The sequence below is a fragment of the Mobula hypostoma genome, unplaced genomic scaffold, assembly GCF_963921235.1.
Source record: "Mobula hypostoma unplaced genomic scaffold, sMobHyp1.1 scaffold_36, whole genome shotgun sequence".
Classification (NCBI taxonomy): domain Eukaryota; kingdom Metazoa; phylum Chordata; class Chondrichthyes; order Myliobatiformes; family Myliobatidae; genus Mobula; species Mobula hypostoma.
In genome coordinates this window covers 1,136,908-1,154,328 of record NW_026948187.1, presented here as the reverse complement: position 1 = coordinate 1,154,328, position 17,421 = coordinate 1,136,908, and the positions used below count along the sequence as shown (strand labels likewise).

General features: G+C 41.5%; 1 pseudogene; it reads right to left on the bottom strand.

Moving 5' to 3' along the window:
* Window positions 1-787: 787 nt before the first annotated feature.
* LOC134341626 (zinc finger protein 585B-like) overlaps window positions 788-17,421 on the bottom strand; it is a 196,923-nt pseudogene continuing 180,289 nt past the window's right edge.

Sequence of the window (17,421 nt, the reverse complement as noted above, 5' to 3'; positions counted from 1 at the left end):
GGGTGCAGAGGAGATTTACAAGGATGTTGCCTGGATTGGGGAGCATGCCTATGAAAACAGATTGAATGAACTCGGCCTTTTCTCCTTGGAGAGACGGAGGATGAGAGGTAACCTGATAAAGGTGCATAAGATGATGAGAGGCATTGATCATGTAGATAGTCAGAGGCTTTTTCTCAGGGCTGAAATGGCTGCCACAAGAGGGCACAGGTTTAAGGTGCTGGGGAGAAGGTGCAGCAGAGATGTCAGGGGTAAGTGTTTTCCACAGAGAGTGGTGAGCGGGTGGAATTGGCTGCCGGCAACAGTGGGGGAGGCAGATACGATAGGATAATTTAAGAGACTTTTGGATCGGTACATGGAGCTAAAAAAAATAGAGGGCTATGGGTAACCCGAGTAATTTCTGAGGTAGGGACATGTTCAGCAGAACTTTGTGGGCTGAAGGGCCTCTATTCTGCTGTAGGTTTTCTAGGCTTCTATGTTAACTCTTCAGAAGCGGGGAACATGACCCATAATGTGGAAATCAGCCATGAATGAGGAGGTTAACTACCAATGTCATTCTTCCTTAGCCCAGAGATTTGAGGGGAGAAGAGCATGTCAGATAGAATTGCAGTCAACTTGACTTCTTCAGTCTGCAGAGAATTCAAAGGAAACCTCTTCACCCACAGAGTGGAGACTGTTTGGAACCCATCACCACAGGGACAGTGAGAGGTGAACAACAGGGGAGGATTCAAAAGGACTGCCATGGAACAGAATCACTGGCAGGGTCCAGCCGGCCTGAGTTGACTGTCTACTGTACACTAGGTGTGTTATAAATTCACTAAGTACCGGAGACAGAGTTCAAAATAGAACTGATTTATTTGTCTCAGAGCCAGAATATTAAACTCCAGTCCCATTAAAGGTGAATATGCAGCAGAAGAAACTCCTCCCATGCCCAGTGACCAGGGTGCAGAACTGGGTGTGGTGAGCAGCAGCAATAATTGCAGAGTTCAGCACCGACACTCTCGAAATTGCATTCAGCAACGGTGATGGATAAATATCCAGCATGCAGCTTATTGAAACTTTCTCCCCAGTGTGAACCCGGTAGTGTGTCACAGGGTTAGATTACTGAGTGAATCCCTTCCCACATACACAGCAGGTGAACCGTCTCTCCCAGTGTGAACTCAATGATGCACGTTTGATTGAGAAGGCTGAGAGAAACTCTTCCCAGTGTCTGAGCAGGTGAATGGCCTCTACCTGGTGTGAACTCACTGGTGTCTCTGCAGATGAGATGACCACATGAATCCTTTCCCACATTCACAGCAGGTGAACGGCTGCTCCCGTGTGAAGTGACTGGTGTGCCAGTAGTTGGGATGACCGAGTGAACCCCTTCCCACATTCTGAGCAGGTGAACGGTTACTCCCCAGTGTGAACTCGCTGATGACTCAGTAGATGGGATGACTGAGTGAATCTCTTCCCACAGACTGAGCAGTTGAATGGCTTCTCTCCAGTGTGAACTCGCTGGTGTCTCTGAAGAGTGGATGACCGACTGAATCTCTTCCCACAAACTGAGCAGTTGAACGGCTTCTCCCCAGTGTGAACTGACTGGTGTACCAGTAGGTCAGATGACCGAGTGAATCCCTTCCCACATTCTGAACAGGTGAATGGCCTCTCCTCAGTGTGAACTGACTGGTGTACCAGTACGTCGGATGACTGAGTGAATCCCTTCCCGCAGTCTGAGCAGGTGAACGGCCTCTCTCCAGTGTGAAGTCTCTGATGTACCTTCAGTTTAGATGACCTAGTGAATCCCTTCCCACAGTCTGAACAAGTGAACGGCCTCTCTCCAGTGTGAACTCGCTGATGTTCCTTCAGTGTAGATGACTGAGTGAATCCCTTCCCACAGTGTGAGCAGGTGAACGGCCGCTCCCCGGTGTGAACTCGCTGGTGTGCCATTAGGTCAGATGACCGAGTGAATCCCTTCCCACAGTCTGAGCAGGTGAATGGCCGCTCCCCGGTGTGAACTCGCTGGTGTGCCATTAGGGTGGATGACCGAGTGAATCCTTTACCACAGTCTGAACAGGTGAAAGGCCGCTCCCCGGTGTGAACTTGCTGGTGAGCCATTAGGTTAGGTGACCAAGTGAATCATTCCCCACAAATTCAGCAGATGACCAGCCTTTGCCCAGTGTGAACTGACTGGTGTGTCCATGGGCGGGAAGACTGACTGAATCCCTTCTCACACACAGAACAGAGGAATGGCCTTGTCCAGTGTGAACTTGCTGATGTACGTTCAGTTGAGATGACCAAGTGAATCCATTCCCACTGTCTGAGTAGATGAATGGCCTCCCCCCTGTGTAAAATGATGGGCGTGCCAGTCGGTCAGATGATCGAGTGAATCCCTCCCCACAGTCTGAGCAGGAAGGATGATCGAGTGAATCCCTTGCTCCACTTCTTAATTATCTGGGCTGAGACAGCAAAACTGGCGTGTTGTTCTCAAGATTCCCGTCATTCCTTGTCATTTTTAACCTATAAAAAGATTTACAAAATCCATCAATGGGTGAAGGACATTTCAGAAGAGATCATTTGATTTGCCAAGGTGTGATCTGACATCACACTGTTACAGTGAAGTTCAACCCAAGTTGGAGAGAGAAATCATCTTCTAACTGGGCACAGTGCTGGTATCTGGATGACCATCAAATTCTCTGATAGTCTCTCTGTCTCATTAGGAATGGGGCATTTCTGCCATCTTCAATCTGTGACCAAGCTCAGTTTGACTCTCTCCATTGGTATTATTCCCTGTTCCCACTGAGCTGCATGGGTGCCTGGCCCCACAGTTACTGAAACACACACACACAAATAGCCGGCAGTATATTGCATGTACCCAACACTCTCTGGGTAAAAAACTTACCCTTGACATCCCCTCAGTATCTATTTCCAAACACCTTAAAACTATACCCCCTCGTGTTAGCCATTTCAGCCCTGGGGAAAAAAATAAACTCTTGCTATCCACACCATCAATGCCCCTCATCATCTTATACACCTAAAAAAGGAAATTACACATTATTTTGTGGATTTGTTAGAAGTCTACAAAATTATGAGGGTATAGATAGGGTAAATGCAAGCAGCTTTTTCCACTGAGTTTGGGTGGGATGACAACCAGAAGTCATGAGTAAGTGGGGAAGGGGAAAATTTAACGGGAACATTTGGAAAAGCTCTTTACTGAAATTGTCGTGAGAGTGTGGAATGAGATGACAGCACAGGAGGTGAATATGAGCTCGGTTTCTCCATTTAGAAGAAGTTTGGATGGTAGGTGAATGGAGGGCAATGGTCCAGGTGCAGGTGGTTGCATTAGACAGCTTAAATGTTTTTTGGCATTGACTAGATGGGCCAAATAGGCTGTTTCCGTACTGAACTACTCCATGTTTCTATGATGGAGAAGCTGGTCAAACTTGTTTGGAAGGGATACGGTAGGAGTGACAAAGGAGTAGCAGTGGCTGGAGTTTCTAGGAGCAATTTGGGGCTGAGTGATCAATACATCCCAAAGAAATGGAAGCATTGGAAAGGCAGGAGGACACAACCGTGGCTGAAATGAGAAGCCAACGTCAACATAAAAGCCAAAGAGAGGGGAAACAAAAGAGCAAAAACTATTGGGAAGTTTTTAGAAACCAACAGAAGATGACTAAAAAAAAGTCATATGAGCTCAGGATGTGGAATTATGATATTGTAGTCATTAATGAGTCTGGGTATCCAAAAGTCTGAGGCATTGGGAAAGAAATGTCCCAGGCCTCATTATCTCTTGAAAACCAAGGTCCCCTGCACCAGTCACCTTTCAACTTTTATTTTGGCAGGCACATACAAACTCTACACCCTCAAAATTTCTCTTGTGAAGGCACCCCACTTACCAAGTGCTTCTTTGCGGAAAACAGCCTGTCCCAAACAATCTGATACCATCAAAATTGACCTTTCTCCGATTTAGAATCTCACCCCATGGACCAAACTTCTCTTTTTCCTTATTTACTTTGAATCTCATGACATTATTATCACTAAGTTCTGTCACCAGTCCTGGATCATTCCCTAATAGCTTATTGCACACTTCTACATCAGGAATTCTACGTATTGATTAAGGGCACACTTGACAAACTCTACCCCATCTAGTCATTTTACAGAATGGGAGTCTCAGTCAATATATGGAAAGTTAAAATCACTTACTGAATCAACCTTTATTCTTGGCATGGTCTGCGATCTCTCTACAAATTTGTTCCTCGACATCTCTCAGATTGTTGGGTGCAATCAAGTTCCAATAATGGCTACAATATCATAATTCCCTGCCCTGAGCTCATCTGGCTTTCCTACGATGCTTCCTGCATTGTGATATACACAGCTCAGCACATTCATCGCACCATGCTCAACCATTTGATTGCTGACTCTATCTGAGGTCTGAACAACATCTGACTGGTGTCAAGAAAACAACGTCTCCCTCATTGTCACAAGAACAAAGGAGCTGATTGTGGACGACAGGAGGAATGGAGACAGGCTAACCCCTATTGACATCAATGGATCTGGGTTTGAGAGTATGAACAGCTTTAAGTTCCTCAGCATAAACATCAACAAGGATATCAAATGGTCTGTACATACCAGCTGAGTTGTGAAAGAAACACAACAGCACCTCTTTCACCTCAGACAGTTGAAGTTTGGGATGGTGCCCCAAATCCTAAGAACTTTCTACAGGAACACAATTGAGAGCATCCTGACTGGCTGCATCACTGCCTTTTATGGGAACTGTACTTCTCTTAATCGCAGGACCTGGCAGAGAGTGGTGCAGACAGCACAGCGCATCTGTAGATTTGAACTTCCCACTATTCAGGACATTTTCAGAGACAGGTGTGTTAAAAGGGCCCGAAGGTTATTGGGGACCCAGTTCACCACAACGACGAACTGTTCCTGCTGCTACCATCCAGGAAACAGTACCACAGCAAAAGGACCAACAGGCTCTGGGGCATCATCTTCTACCAGGCCATCAGACTGATTAATCCACGCTGATACAATTGCATTTCTATGTTATATTGACTGTCCTATGTACAAACAATTTATTATAAATTACAAACTCCATTTCCAGAAAAGTTGGAATATTTTCCAAAATGCAATAAAAAACAAAAATCTGTTATATGTTAATTCATGTGAACCTTTATTTAACTGACAAAAGTACAAAGAAAAGATTTTCAATAGTTTTACTGACCAACTCAATTGTATTTTGTAAATATACACAAATTTAGAATTTGATGGCTGCAACACACTCAACAGAAGTTGGGACAGAGTTAAAATAAGATTGAAAAGTGCACAGAAAAGTCATGCTACTGTGACAATTATAGCTACCCGGGCTCGGGAGTACATCGGAAAACCATTGTCACTCAACACAGTCCATCGCTGCATCCAGAAATGCAAATTGAAACTGTATTACGCAAGGAGGAAGCCATACGTCAACTCCATGCAGAAACGCCGGCGAGTTCTCTGGGCCCGAGCTCATCTCAGATGGAACGAAAGACTGTGGAACCGTATTCTGTGGTCAGATGAGTCCACACTTCAGCTAGTTTTCAGAAAAAAACGGGCTTCGAGTTCTCCGTGCCAAAGGTGAAAATGACCATTGGGATTGTTATCAACAAAAGGTGCAAAAGCCAGCATCTGTGATGGTATGGGGGATGCATCAGTGCCCACGGCATGGGTGAGTTGCATGTATGTGAAGGTACCATTGACTCTGAGGCGTATATTAGGATTTTAGAGAGACATATGTTGCCATCAAGGCGACATCTCTTCCCGGGATATCCATGCTTATTTCAGCAGGACAATGCCAGACCACATTCTGCACGGGCTACAACAGCGTGGCTTTGTAGACAGAATGCGTGTGCTTGACTGGCCTGCTGCCGGTCCAGATCTATCTCCTATTGAAAATGTATGGCACATCATGCAAAGGAAAATCAGACAACGGAGACCACGGACTGTTGAGCAGCTGAAGTCTTATATCAAGCAAGAATGGACAAAATTTCCAATTGCAAATCTACTACAATCAGTATCCTCATTTCTAAAACGATTAAAATCTGTTATTAAAAGGAAAGGTGATGTCACGCAATGGTAACCATGCCTCTGTCCCAACTTTTGTTGAGTGTGTTGCAGCCATTAAATTCTAAATTTGTGTATATTTACAAAATACAATTAAGTTGGTCAGTAAAACTATTGAAAATCTTTTCTTTATAATTTTGTCAGTTAAATAAAGGCTCACATGAATTAAAATATCACAGATTTTTGATTCTATTGTATTTTGGAAAATATCCCAACTTTTCTGGAAATGAGGTTTGTAGTATAAATTACATAATGCACATTTAGACGGAGACATAACATAAAGATTTCTAAACCTTGTGCATGTGAAGGATGTATGTAATAAAGTCAATTCAATTCACCCTCTCCACTATCTGTTCTGCCATTCCCCCTTCAACTTATTTTAACCACATCACCCTTCCCCCCACACTAGCACTAGCAATCCTTACCACTAGGATATTATTCCCCTTTTGTTCTGTTCTCCTAACAAACAAATCCCCTATCATCCCTTTGACTTTCCTCTGCCAGGTAATCCCCCCAACAGTTTCCTAAGTGGTCCACCTGCTGTTGTGCGGGATAGCAACAAGAGTGCTCTGTGATGGCTGTTTAAACTCTTTCCCCTTCCTGACTCTCACCTAGTTTCTTGTGTCCTGCATCTTAGGTGTAACTCACCTCTCTTCATGTCATATCTCTCACCCCCTCCAACTCCTGGATGATCCGGAATTCATCCATTTCATGTTGCAACTCCTTAAAGTGCAGGGCTACAAGCTGCAGCTGGATGCACATCCTGCTTGTGAGGGCATCAGGGACACTGGAGGTCTCCCCACATTCCCGCCAATGTCCCCTCTAATTTGTAATGATCAGCGTGCACATAAATCTTGTACTGTGCATTTTCATACCCAGCGATAACATGTGCACAGTGAATTTTATATAGAGAGGTATTCATTTTAACAGCTCACAAATAACTGTCGATAAGAACTTTGATCTTCTCTGGGATCGACCGAGTTCATCTGCACACTCACACAAACTATGTAGCAGGCCTGTAACGGGTAATGAAGGAATTTCTCTCCAGAGCTTTTGCACATTTTCCATATGTAGTTTTCTTGCTAAAATGCACTTCTATGAGTCAGATTTCCAAATATCACTCCACTTCTTCCCACTTGCAAATTATCCAGCAACTTCTGCATCGCCACAATACACACAGGTAACACAAGTTTCTATATTGGACATAAATATTTCTCCTGAACCCTCCTGAGAAATTGAGGATATATATAAAACGTAATTTTGAACCTATGTAACCTCTGGTTAAAAGAATAATTGGGACTGAATAGGAATTTTTGAACTGAAGTAAACTCTGTCTTCAGCGGTTAGCTGAGACAGGCTCATTACCAGTTCTCTGCGGCTTGCAGAGAGACACACTGAGAGCTGATAATAGATTATACATTGTACCCTCATTAGTTCATAACATTATATATTGTACCCTTGTTTGAGTACAGAGAGGACTACTCGCCGATAAGGACAGGAATGAACATCTGCCTGTAATTAAGTCAGGGCCTTGCAAAGGGAATAACTGATTTTCATTTTTAAAATCTTTTTTATTAATTATTATTAAAGATCAACAAAATTATTATTAAAGATAAGGATCAAAAGTTCGACTTCTGATTTTCTCCAAACTAAGACATAGCATCACCTGAGAGAACCGTTGTATCAAAGTAGGAGCAGAAGCACCTTTCCATTTCAACAAAACAGCTTTTCTGGCCAATTATGTCACAAATGCAATTACATCTTGGTCTGATAGAGAAATACCATGAATACATTGAGGGATTATACCAAACAAAACTGTCAATTTATGAGGTTGTAAATTAATTTTTAAAACTTTAGAAATTGTCGAGAAAATAGATTTCCAAAAATGTTTCAATACAGAACACGACCAAAACATGTGTGTCAATATAGCTGTCTCAGTTTTACATCTATCACACTGACTATCAACATTCGGAAACATTTTAGACAGTCTCTCCTTTGTCAAATAGTAATGATGTACAATTTTAAATTGAATTAAAGAGTGACTGGCACAGATCGAAGAAGAGTTAACCAACTTCAAAATCCGCAATCAATCCTCTGTTATCAAGGTCATGTTAAGCTCTGTCTTCCAATCTTGCTTAATCTGAAGTGAAGGGTAATTATGCTGTTGTAACAATAAATTATAAATTTTCCCAATAAAACCTTTCATGAAAGGGCTCATTTTTAAAACATCAAGAGAGACAATGCATTTGGGGAGACTTAGAAAAGGATGAATATATAACATTTAACAGTCTCCAAGTGTTAGAGAAGGAATAACGGCCCTTTACAAAACCTGTTTTGTCCTGAGAGATAATTTTAACTGGTATATTCTCCAGCCTATTAGCCATTATATTTGAAAGAACTTTAGCATCCTTATTTAATAATGAAATAGGTCTATATGAAGCACAGTGTGTAGGGTCTTTATCTTTCTTAAGAATTAAAGAAATAGAAGCTTCATAAAATGTGGGAGGTAACTCTCCTATCAAAAAAGAATCTTTAAACATTTCCAACAAATATGGAGAAAGCAATTTTTCATTCTTTTATATAATATCCTACAGAATAACCATCCAGTCCAGGAGCTTTACCAGATTGCATTGAAAAAAAAGCTTTCTGAATTTCATTTTCAGTAATAGGAGCATCAAGAGTTTGTTGATCATCAACAGAAATTCGAGAAAAATTGATCTTTTGTAAATAGGCACTCATTTTAGAAGGATCAACTGAAAACTGAGATTTATAAACATCAATGTAAAAGTCTTGAAAATTTTTATTAATGTCTTCATAATTACATGATAAACCACCATCTCTCTTACGAATTTTTAAAGTGTATCTTTTGGCTCTAGCTGCTTTTATTTGAGATGCTAACAGCTTATTATTAGCATCTCATTATTACTATTATTAGCAATGCTGCCTACCTTTCCGATTTCACACTCTACTGATATCACGGACAAAATTTTCGGTTTAAATCCTTATCAGAAGGGATTAATAGCAACTATTTATGACATAATTATGAAAATACAGCCAGGTATATCTGATAAATTTAAAAATGAATGGGAAAGGGAACTTCACCTTCACTTACCTATATATCTTCCTCTATATTGGCTAACTATATAATGATACAATTCAAGGTACTGCATAGGACCCACATCTCTAAAGTTAATCTAGCTCGTTTTTACTCCCATATAAATCCTATTTGTGACAGATGTCACTTTGAGGTGGCTCCTTTGACTCATATGTTATGGTCCTGCCCTCGCTTGGAAAAATTCTGGAAAGCTATTTTTGATATTATTTCAAAAGTTTTGCATTTTTATTTACAACCCCATCCTATTACAGCAATTTTTTGTTGGCCAATGACGGAACGTAGACCTTTATCCTCTTCAGCCTGTCAGATGGTTGCCTTTGTTACATTAATGGCCAGAAGGTCCATTTTATTGAATTGGAAAGAGACCAACCCCCCAACTACATTTCAATGGTTTTCCCAAACTATATCATGTTTCAATTGAGAAAAAATCAGAAGTGTCATTTTTGATCCTTCGGTTAAATTTGAAGAGACTTGTAAGCTATTTATTCAACATTTTCATCTGATGTAGTTTGACCTTTTCCAAATCCTTTTTACTAACTTAGAATATATGAATAGAGGAGCTGAGCTGACGACATTAATGAACGTATTCAATCTAATATATTGGTTCAGCCTTGTTTTGTTCTGTTTGCTTTTTTGGGGGCGTTTAGCAATTAGTTCTATTTTTTAGCTTTCTTTTGCTTTTTGGGGTTCTTCTTTGCCATATCCCTTTCTTTTTATTTATTTTTTTTCTTCATGATTAATTATATCGAGAGTTTGGAAGTCTATTACACTTGTACTATTTGTAGTATTTTGTATATGTTTATTAACAATAAGGTAATTCCAATCTCTTCATATCACTTTTGTTATTATGTTTATGAACTTGGTAGTCATAGTCATAGTCATACTTTATTCATCCTGGGGGAAATTGGTTTTCATTACAGTTGCACCATAAATAATAAATAGTAATAAAACCATAAATAGTTAAATAGTAATATGTAAATTGTGCCAGGAAATAAGTCCAGGACCAGCCTACTGGCTCAGGGTGTCTGACCCTCCAAGGGAGGAGTTGTAAAGTTTGATGGCCACAGGCAGGAATGACTTCCTATGACGCTCTGTGTTGCATCACAGTGGAATGAGTCTCTGACTGCATGTACTCCTGTGCCCACCCAGTACATTATGTAGTGGATGGGAGACATCGTCCAAGATGGCATGCAACTTCGACAGAACTTGAAAATTTCTGTCCAAGTTGCATTCTGTCCAATAGAAAGATTTAAAAAGAAAGCCTATTATTTTTTATCTCCAAACACATAAAATTGACTTTTCAATTTAAGCAAATTTCTATCATTAGAATAAGTTGATCATAAATTATATTGTGATGGTAGTTCAACCCTTTGTTTGAATAAATCACTGTTAGGAGAGATTGCATAATTATTACCCGAGTCTTTAATTTGTTTTGAAATCTTATCTAACTCTGTTTTTGTCCGTTTCTTAAGCTTAGCTAAATAGGAGATTATCTGGACGCGCATAACACTGTATACTTTAAATATATCCCATTTAATCAATTTTGACACATCTCCCGTATTATTAAAAAGAAAAAAAAATACCTGAGTCTCAATAATTTGACGAAGTCCAAACTTTGTAATCAATTTTCTGGAAAACGCCAAGGCAAATATGCAATAATGACATAATTCAATTCAAAAGCTAAGTTTAAAGGCGCATTATCCGAGAAAATGATAGCATCATATTCACATTTCTGGACTTTGGACAGCAATCGGAGAGATCAGCTATAAAATAATCAATTCTCAATTTTTTTTATGAACCTGTGAAAAAAAAGAATATTCTCTATCATTTGGATGCAATGTCTCCAAACCTCAACCTGGCAATAATCAATTAAAAAAGAGTTAATAAGTGATGCAGAACAACTCGGAAGCCACTGACTGGTTGAACTCTTGTCAATCAAAGGACTTAAACAACAGTTGAAATCACCAAACATTAACAACCTATATTTATTTAAATCCGGCAATAAAGTAAATGCATTTCTAAAACAAGGAGGATCATCTACATTCGGTCCACACAGATTAACCAGGACAACTTTTCTATTACAAATTGTTCCTTTAACAATTAAAAATCTACCATTAATATCTGACACAATGTCTTCTTGGATAAATAAAATATTAGATTTAATAAAATTAGATACTCCCTTTGTTTTATTTTGCCAAGTAGCGTGAAATTGAAGGCCCTTCCACATTTAAAAAAAATCAATTTTGATTGCTCATTTTGATGTGCGTTTGTTGAACAAAAATTATATTGGGTTGGAATCGATTAATGATTTTAAAAGTCTTCTTTCACTTAAAAGGATGATTCCAACCACATACGTTCCAACTTATAATATTTATCTGTCCAGCTACCACAAAAAAAAAATATTTAACACATAATTACATGCATGCCAGTGCGAGCTAGTCAAAACTGGCGGTGATAAGTATAACCATATACAAAACACGAACGCTCCGGAACTCCGTAATGGGAAAAAAATACAATAAAGGAAACTAAAATTAATCCTACAATTAATCTTATAACTCAAAACTAACCCCAGTCCTCCCATCACCCTGAAAAGCCCGAAATTCAGACAAAAAGAGCCAAAATGCGTTCCCATAGAAGTAAAAAAAGAGACACACTCCGCGAGCTGCCCATTTTAATGGTGATTTTAAATCTTTCATTAATTCCTCCCCCTAGTTACAGAAAAAAAAAACACACACAGCCCTAAAATAGGAAAGCCCTGCAGAGGGGAAAAAAAATATTTATACCTAATCCTTAAAAATAAGCTGGGGAATGCAGAAACAATCTCCAAAAATACCAAAACCATAAAATTAAACAAAAAGAAGAATGTCTTTGTAATCTCTAAGGAAGAAAAATCAGCACCATTTTCCATTTAACTTACACACCCAATGAAAATCTGTTTTTAGAAGAGAAAACTAAGTATCTATCTGCTAAGCACTCCCAACTTTGTAGATATAAGAAAAAGTCCTTATGAACTATGAACACTATAACTTAATTAATGGAAAAAAAGAGGATAGACACAAATAATCAAACTGGTTAATAATCTCTCCGCTGTGTTAATTCGCTCAGTAAACCAAACAGATTTTGGAAATGTCATTCATCAGTCACATCAAAAAGTTCACATCTTCTTTAAATGGTCCATCGATCAAAGGACATCTGAAGTAAATCAGAAATCTTGAAAGCTTTTTTTTCTTTCTGAAATAACAATAATTCACCAGACCTAAAATGATTCAAACCTCGGCTGCAACCGAAATAGAGTTAACATAGTCCAATGCTGCTTTGGAGTCCAGAAAAATAGGAGAAGGTGAATATTTGGGAACTAATTTTAATCGGGCTGGATAGCAAAGTGATGGGAATAATCACAGGAATGATCATCTGTCTGTAATTTAGTCAGGGCCTTGCAAAGGGAATAACTGATAAGGCTTGGACAGTGCATTCATCTGTAATTAAAACCTTGATTTAGCCAACTGTCTTATCTAAGTAATTAAGTTTTGCACCAACAGATTTGGTGGGCGTACCAGTTCAAATGACATCTTCTAATAGTAATGTCTGGGGTTAGTGTGTGTGTATATATATATATATAGCTGTAACCTGATTAAGTCAGTCCACTTGTCAGATGGTGGCAGTGCTTACGTGCCTTCCCTTTGACAACTGGATCTCAAACCCCTACAGGAGAATGCACAATAAACTGTGGTGGCGATAAGAACCTGGTCTCCCGAGTTTTATTCAGATTCAACTTTAACATTTGGCATCATGAACAGGATCCCAATATAGCGAGTGCCAAGCAGACGGACTGAGTAAGCGGCTGGACCACTCTGGGAACTGCGGAGACCGACCGGGCGCCCAACAGGTATTTTACCTTTTGTCGCTCTCCTTTGGAGGTACGGTCCCTCGCCCAAGGCTGATCACATACCTTAATGGGATCGGGAAAGAATCTGTCCAGAGACTTGTATAAGGTAGGCAAAATAAGTGGGCAGGAGGTGGTACCAGGTAAATTTTACTAAGTGGGCAGGAGGCAGACGTACCGGGTAAATTTATTAAGTGGGCAGGAGGTGCTAGCCGGGTAAATTTATCTGATTGTTAACTGAGCAGGGGGCTTTGTGCCTGATAAATTACTTAGAGATCATGGGTCAATTGCAGTCGATTGATACGAGTGAGCGAGGAGCAGCCCTACACAATTTGTGTGAGAGTTTTCCAGACAAGGAAAAAGATTTGCCAATGTTGAGTGCAGCACTGAATAAGAAATTGGGGGACAAAATGTGGCCATGGGGTGGGAGGGGGGCAACCTGGGATATTACCTCATGAGGACAAGCAGTAAATTTGATATGGAAGAAGAACTGTGGAAAGAAGTGGAAATTGTTGAAAAGGGAATGGAAGGAAAATGCAGATGTAAAGTAGAACAGTATATTATTAGCAAGTTGGAGGAAAACTGCATGTGAGAAAGGGATCGAAGTATGTACTGCAGAAGGAACGCCAAAGGTCGGGAGACGCTAAAAGCGAAGCGTGAATGGGTGAACGGGCACCAAAAATGAGAGAAGGAAAAACAACTTAAGCAAACCAAGGCCGAGATAGATAGGAGAGAAGGGCAGGAATGTCACACTAAACTTCGAACTGATAGGAAAATAAGGGATCTCGAACCCATGTCTGGCAGACCGACCCTGTTTGAGGGCAGTCACTGTGATGAGGTGTGGGCACCCACCATACACCCCCACCTTATCAGGGGCCAAGTGCACCCAGTGCCCCTGAACCCCAATCCTCGGGGTACTCAGACATAGTGGCCACTCAGGTAAGACAGCGGCGACAGGGGAGGGGAGGTCCCTATACCCTGAGATCCAGAAAGGGAATACCGAAGATTATTCCGAGACAGGAAGGGAAGAATCCAATAAAACACCAGAATTAATGGCTCCACAGGGACAATTGCCCACCCAAATGCTGCCCAATCCACGAGCAGGAGGAGGGACAGCCCTCAGTGATTCCTCTGTATGCACCCTGGAAGCCTCAGGAAATGATAATGATCATGAATCAGGCCCCAGATAGAAAAGAAAAACCAGCACAGTTTGCTCAGTATGTCCGCAGTACTACACAAATGTATAATGCGTCCCGGGAAGATTTATTCGGTCTCTGCTGCACGATTCTCTCAGCTGCTGAGGGGCTGAAATGAAAGGCAGAATTGAGATACCAAACCTATCAGGACTTACAGGTGGGAAACCATAAAGAGAATAAGCAGACAGACCAGATTATTCAAGCCTTGGAAACAGCTCTCCACCAACCTGTAAACATCACTAAAGTACTTGAATGCAAACCTAAGCCTGGGGAATCTAGACCAGATGATTGGGAGCGATTTGTGGCCTGCTACGGCACTTTCACAGGAGACCAAGCCTTTAATGATGGGAATCCGTCCCCCCAGTTTAATGCCTTACTGCTCCAATGCTTACCAACTAAGTTAGCCAACATGATTAAAACAAATAATATGGATTGGCCTGACAGTGAACGAAATCTCAGTAATACTAGATGGGCTGTTAACTGTTAGTTGCTTATTACCAAAATGGCTTCTCGGAAGTGTTATACTAAAATGGCTTCTCGCACTATTAACTGCTGAGCAAGGGGTTCTCTGTAACCGCATATTTGGGTTATACTCAGTGATAATGGAAATTGTATTCATTTGCTAACCAATGGAAGTCATGTCCTGTTATCTTGTATGTGTGTGCTGAGTTGAGGAGCGCGGGTTTTTCTCGGGAGGCGAGCAGACAGGACAGACGCGCGGGGAACGGACAGCAGTTCCAGGGCAGTAGATACCGGACCTCGGGGGTCCAGAGGATGGACAGAGTCTCGGAAGGACTCTGTGGATGGAATCGGAGGCGTGAGCTCCAACGTATGAAAATATTATGTGCAGAAGACTGATAAGTTACTGATGTGGCACCTTTTCTCCAGCAACTTTTGCATCGCCACAATGCACACAGGGGACACCAGTTTCTATATTGGACATAAATATTTCCCCTGAACCCTCCTGAGGAATTGAGGATATACAAGAACATCATTTTGAACAATGTAACCACTGGCTAAAAGAATAATTGGGACTCAATAGGAATGTTTGAACTGAAGTAAACTCTGTTTTCAGCGGTTAGCTAAGACAGGCTCATTACCAGTTCTCTGCGGCTTGCAGAGAGACGCACTGAGAGCTGATAACATTGTACATTGTACCCTCATTAGTTGATAACATTATACATTGTACCCTTGTTTGAGTAAAGGGAGGAGGACTTGCCGATAAGGACAGGAATGAACATCTGTCTGTAATTAAGTCAGGGCCTTGCAAAGAGAATAACTGATAAGGACTGGACAGCACATACATCTGTAAATAAAACGGTGATTTAGCAAACTCCCTTATCTAAGTAATTAAGATTGGCACCAACAGACTTGGTGGGTGTACCAGTTCAAATAACATCTTGCAATATTAATGCATGGGGCTCACTATGTATAAATACACGGCTGTAACCCGACTAAGTCAGTCCAATTGTCAGATGGTGGCAGTGCTTACCTGCCTTCCCTTTGACAACTGGGTCTCAAACTCCTGCAGGAGAATGCACAATAAACTGTGGTGACGATAAGAAGCTGGTCTTCCGAGTTTTACTCAGATTCAAGTTTAACATTTGGCGTTATGAACAAGATCCCAATATAAAGAGTGCCAAGCAGACGGACTGAGTAAGCAGCTGGACCACTCTGGGGACTCCGGACACCGACTGGGTGCCCTTCAGTCGCTCTCCGTTAGTTCCTTTGGAGGTACGGTCCCTCGCCCAAGGCTGATCGCATACCTTGACGGGATTGGGACAGAATCTGTCAGGAGACTCGTATAAGGTAGGCAAAAGTGGGCAGGAGGCGGTACTGGGTAAATTTTACTGGGTGGGCAGGAGGTGGATGTGCTGGGTAATTTACTTGGAGAACATGGATCCACTGCAGTCGATTGATACGAGTGGGCCAGGAGCAGCCCAACATAATATGTGTGGGAGTTTTCCAGACTCGAAAAAGATTTGCGAATGTTGAGTGCAGCGCTGAATAAGAAATTGGGAACAAAATGTGGCCACTGGGGGGGAGGGGAGAACCTGGGATATTACCTCATGAGAACAAGCAGTAAATTCGATATGGAAAAAGAACTGTGGAAAGAAGTGGAAATTGTTGAAAAGGGAATGGAAGGAAAATGCAGATGTAAAGTGGAACAGTATATTATTAGCAAGTTGGAGGAATAATGCATGTGAGAAGGGGATCGAGGTATGTACTGCAGAAGGAATGCCAAAGGTTGGGAGATGCTAAAAACGGAGCGTGAATGGGTGGATGGGTGCCGAAAATGAGAGCAGGAAAAACAACGTAAGCAAACCAAGGCCGGCCTGGATAGGGGAGAAGGGCAGGAACGTCAGTCTAAAGTTCAAACTGATAGGGAAACAAGGGATCCCAAACCCATGTATGGCATACTGACCCAGTTTGAGGACAGTCAACGTGATGAGGTGTGGGCACCCACCGTACACCCACCACCTTACCAGGGGCCAAGTGCACCCCGTGCTCCCAAACCCCAATCCTCCCAGTACTCAGATATGATGGCGGCTCAGGTAAAACAGCGGCACAAGGAAGGAGTGGCACTCTATACCCTGAGATCCAGAAAGGGAATACCGAGGATTATTCCGAGACAGGGAGGGAAGAATCCAATAAAACACCCGAGTTAATGGCTCCACAAGGACAATTGCCCACCCGAATGCTGCCCAATCCACGAGCAGGAGGAGGGACAGCCCTCAGTGATTCCTGTGTATGCACCCTGGAAGCCTCAGGAAATGATAATGATCATGAATCAGGCTCCAGATAGAAAAGAAAAACCAGCACAGTTTGCTCAGTATGTCCGCAGTACTATACAAGAGTTTAATGTGACCCTACAAGATTTATTCGGTCTCTGCTGCATGATTCTCTCAGCTGATGAGGGGTGGAAATAGAAGGCAGAATTGAGATACCAAACCTATCAGGATTTACAGGCGAGAAACCATAATGAAAATGAACAGACAGACCAGATAATTCAAGCATTGGAAAGGGCTCTCCGGCAACCTGTAAACATCACTAAGGTACTTTAATGCAGACCTAAGCCTGGGGAATCGGGACCAGACTATTGGGAGTGATTTGTGGCCTGCTACAGCACTTTCGCAGGAGAC